General features: G+C 43.0%; 1 pseudogene; it reads left to right on the forward strand.

Moving 5' to 3' along the window:
* The first annotated feature begins 498 nt into the window (after window positions 1-498).
* Window positions 499-5,000, forward strand: part of LOC121559160 — a 17,027-nt pseudogene continuing 12,525 nt past the window's right edge.

Consider the following 5,000-nt stretch of genomic DNA (forward strand, 5'->3'; position numbering starts at 1 on the left):
ATTAACAAGGTTACAGCTACTTCGTGAGCAAGCTCACTGTTTGCCTGTTGTGGTGATCCACAGTGCTAGTAGAATGAAAAGGTTATTTATTTATTAAAAATGTCTTCTGGCTGTTTAAATCGGCCACATCTTGGAAAAAGAGGACAGGGACATGCGTTTTGTTTAGGTTTTACACCTTTAAAAAAAAAAAAAAGTTAATCATGCAAAGAAAAAAGTTTAACTTTGATATTGTCCAGCCTAATATTTGCCAAAATCAAATAATTATCATGTGTCAATGTATCGCCATGGTGAAACTTGCAATCATGTAGATCTGAAATAATTGGATGGTGAAACTTGCCAGCCAACCAAAAAAGCAAGGCGAAGCAATTTTGGCATTCTTGGAAGTCAGGACAATAATTTTTTTTAACTATAAAAATAATGATTTTGCAAGAATTAGGCATTTAGAATTAAATGTGGAGTGGAACTTATAGTTACGTGATGACATCACGTGCCCCGCGTACCATCAAAAGTATTCGGCAATCATCATTTATTGTCGCAATAAAGAAAGTTGAGACAAAATAAAAATATCACCCGTCAAACGTATAGAAATGTTGTCTGTCTTTTAGAACATTTCCCCAAATGCCGTTTCCATTAGACATGTTGCAATGATTTTTGTTGTTGCATCATTGCTTTTGTCGACTAAACCATGGGTCAATGGGATAATAACGATGCATAATGTTCAGCAGCATGGTGCAGCCCCAGGCAGACGTAGCCCTGCAGTGGGAGATGGCGGGGACGAGGGGGGCGTGGCTCTTCAGGTTCCTGCTGAGCTGGCAGCCAATGAGGTGGTGACTAGACTACTGGGAGACAACCAGCAGCTCCGAGGTAGGACACACAGACAAATATTTAAATATGTATCCACAATGATGCACAGATTGTATGTGTGTGTGGTTGTTTTATTAATGCTATTTCTGTGTGTGTGTGTGTGTGTGTGTGTGTGTGTGTGTGTGTGTGTGTGTAGAGGCGTTGCGGCGCAGCAACCAGGCCCTGCGTGAGCGCTGTGAGGAGATGGAGGGATGGCAGCGGAGGTCTAGAGAAGAGAGGGAGTTCCTCAGCTGTCGTTTCCAGGAGGCCCGGGCTCTAGTGGAGAGACTGGCCAGGGAGAACCACAGCCTCACCAGCCTGGCCAGCCCCTCCAACCCTGGAGCTGACCAAGGCCTGCTGGTCAACGGCCCCAGCCAGGCCTCCAACTCTAACGGAATTCTTGCTGGGGAGAGGAGGGGAGGGGACCAGGAGAAGAAGAGCTCGGAGGAGAGGAGGGGAGGGGACCAGGAGAAGAAGAGCTCGGAAACCAACGGACCTATGGCATCCTCTCTGGTCAGTACAGATAGATTGAGGGATGGATGGATGGATATAGATACAGTTGAAGTCGGAAGTTTACATACACCTTAGCCAAAAACATTTAAACTCACAATTCCTGACATTTAATCCTAGTAAAAATTCCCTGTCTTAGGTCAGATAGGATCACCACTTTATTTTAAGAATGTGAAATGTCAGAATAATAGTAGAGTAATAATAGTCAGCTTTTATTTCTTTCATCACTTTCCCAGTGGGTCAGAAGTTTACATACACAAATTAGTATTTGGTAGCATTGACTTTAAATTGTTTAACTTGGGTGAAACGTTTCGGGTAGCCTTTCACAAGCTTCCCACAATAAGTTGGGTGAATTTTGGCCCATTCCTCCTGACAGAGCTGGTGTAACTGGAGTCAGGTTTGTAGGCCTCCTTGCTCGACACACCTTTTTAGTTCTGCCCACACATTTTCTATAGGATTGAGGTCAGGGCTTTTTGATGGCCACTCCAATACCTTGACTTTGTTGTCCTTAAGCCATTTTGCCACAACTTTGGAAGTATGCTTGGGGTCATTTGTCCATTTGGCAGACCCATTTGCGACCAAGCTTTAACTTCCTGACTGATGTCTTGAGATGTTGCTTCAATATATCAACCTAATTTTCCTTCCTCATAATGCCATCTATTTTGTGAAGTGCACCATTCCCTCCTGCAGCAAAGCACCCCCACAGCATGATGCTGCCACCCTGTGCTTCACGGTTGGGATGGTGTTCTTCGGCTTGCAAGCATTTCCCTTTTCCCTCCAAACATAACGATGGTCATTATGGCCAAACAGTTCTATTTTTGTTTCTTCAGACCAGAGGACATTTCTCCAAAAAGTACGATCTTTGTCCCCATGTCCAGTTGCAAACCGAAGTCCGGCTTTTTAATGGCAGTTTTGGAGCAGTGGCTTCATCCTTGCTGAGCAGCCTTTCAGGTTATGTCGATATAGGACTCGCTTTACTGTGGATATAGATACTTTTGTACCTGTTTCCTCCAGCATCTACACAAGGTCCTTTGCTGTTGTTCTGGGATTGATTTGCACTTTACGCACCAAAGTACGTTCATCTCTAGGAGACAGAACGCGTCTCCTTCCTGAGCGGTATGACGGCTGCGTGGTCCCATGGTGTTTATACTTGTGTACTATTGTTTGTACAGATGAACGTGGTACCTTCAGGCGTTTGGAAATTGCTCCCAAGGATGAACCAGACTTGTGGAGGTCTGCAATTTATTTTCTGAGGTCTTGGCTGATTTATTTTGCTTTTCCCATGATGTCAAGCAAAGAGGCACTGAGTTTGAAGGTAGGCCTTGAAATACATCCACAGGTACACCTCCAATTGACTCAAATGATGTCAATTAGCCTATCTAAAGCCATGACATCATTTTCTGGAATTTTTCCAAGCTGTTTAAAGGCACAGTCAACTTAGTGTATGTAAACTTCTGACCCACTGGAATTGTGATACAGTGAATTATAAGTGAAATAATCTGTCTGTAAACAATTGTTGGAAAAATTACTTGTGTCATGCGCAAAGTAGATGTCCTAACCAACTTGCCAAAACTATAGTTTGTTAACAAGAAATGTGTGGAGTGGTTGAAAAACATGTTTTAATGACTCCAACCTAAGTGTATGTAAACTTCCGACTTCAACTGTAGATTAAATTGTTTTTTTCCCCTCATCCCATAATGACAAAGCAAAAACAGATTTTTAGAAATGTATTGACCTGTTTTGACTTTGTCATTATGGGCTATTGTGTGTAGACTGATGAGGAAAAATATGAATGTAATCAATTTTAGAATAAGTCTGTAACTTAACTAAATGTGGAAAAAGGGAAGGGGTCTGAATACTTTCCTAATGCACTGTATGTTACATGTTGAAATACGTATTTTAATTACTTCTGAGTATTTTGTATGTTGCATTACACTGGGCTGAACTACCCTCCAATGTATTTTGTAACAAGATACTTTAGAAAGCTGTAATTTCTAGTTTAAAAATACAAAAATAAATGTCTATACCATTCCTTTATAGCTGTTCACAAAATGATAAAGGATCTGAATACTTATGTAAATAAGGTATTTTTGTTTTTAAATTGTAATACATTTGGAAAAATTTCTACAAAGCTTTTTTCGCTTTGTCATTGAGGTATTGTGTGTAGATTGATGAGGAAAAAAAGTTATTTAATATTTTTTAGAATAAGGCTGTAACGTAACAAAATGTGGAAAAGGTCAAGGGGTCTGAATACTTTCCGAATGCAGTGTATGTATGTGGACGCCCCTTCAAATTAGTGTATTTGACTTTTTCAGCCACACCTGTTGATGACATGTGTATCAAATCGAGCACACAGCCATGCAATCTCCATAGACAAACATTGGCAGTAGATTGGCCTTACTGAAGAGCTCGGTGACTTTCAACGCGGCACCGCCATAGGATGCCAGCTTTACAACAAGTAAAGTGCCAGAGCTGCCCCGGGTCAACTGTAAGTGCTGTTATTGTGAAGTGGAAACGTCTAGGAGCAACAACGGCTCAGCCGCGAAGTGGTAGGCCACACAAGCTCACAGAACGGGCCCGCCGAGTGATGAAGCGCGGTTGCAACACTCACTACCGAGTTCCAAACTGCCTCTGGAAGCAAAGTCAGCACTAAAACTGTTAGTCGGGAGCTTCATGAAATGGGTTTCCATGGCCGAGCAGCCGCACACAGGCCTAAGATCACCATGCGTCGGCTGGAGTGGTGTAAAACTCACCACCATTGGACTCTGGAGCGATGGAAACGCGTTCTCCGGAGTGATGAATCAGGCTTCACCATCTGGCAGTCCGATGGACGAATCTGGGTTTGGTATTTTTGGTATTCATCAGGATCCCCGTTAGCCGCTGTAAAAGCGTCAGCTACTCTTCCTGGGGTCCACATGGAACATGACTTAATGCATAGTACAGAACATTATTAGTCAAGGACTGAAATACATACATGTAAAACGTCACACACTCTCTCTCTGAGTGTAACAAATGGTTAACCTGAAGCGATATGCTTTACAACCCATCCTTTGTTTTTCCTTCTTTTGCTCCCTCGTTCCTTCTTTCAGTTTAATACGAGCTTGTATTCAGAGAAGCTGTTGCTTCTATAGCAACGTGGGGATATACTATTTCTCTTTCAACCTCCGGTCTCTTTCTCCAGCCCACAGGAGGAGGGAACGACTTTCTCCAGCTGCTGAAGACCCACAAAGAGAAGTTGGAAGAAGGGATGAGAGATCTGAGGAGGAGGAATGAAGAGCTGGAGAGAGAGAGGGAGGAGGGAGAGAGGGAGAGAGACTACCTTCGTCGCTCGGTTGAGCAACTCAGAACCCAACTGGTGTGTGTGGTGTTAGCGTCTTTCTATGCAAAAATGGAAGAAATTATAGCTTAAAAATGGAAGTTGTATTGAAGGATACAATTGTGTTCCTTAGAGTTGTGGTGTTACCGAGGAAACTGTTCAGCGTTCCGATGCCCCGCCCTCCTCTGACAGGTATGACATAATTTGCTCACAGTCATCATCACTTCCTGCAGTGTGCTGATGTTTCTGCCTCCTGTCTCCTCAGCTCCCACCTGGCCAAACTCACAGAGCAGCTACAAGCCACACAGGGCAGGTAAGTGTGTGTGTGTGT

The sequence above is a fragment of the Coregonus clupeaformis genome, unplaced genomic scaffold (genome assembly GCF_020615455.1).
Source record: "Coregonus clupeaformis isolate EN_2021a unplaced genomic scaffold, ASM2061545v1 scaf2788, whole genome shotgun sequence".
NCBI classification, from domain to species: domain Eukaryota; kingdom Metazoa; phylum Chordata; class Actinopteri; order Salmoniformes; family Salmonidae; genus Coregonus; species Coregonus clupeaformis.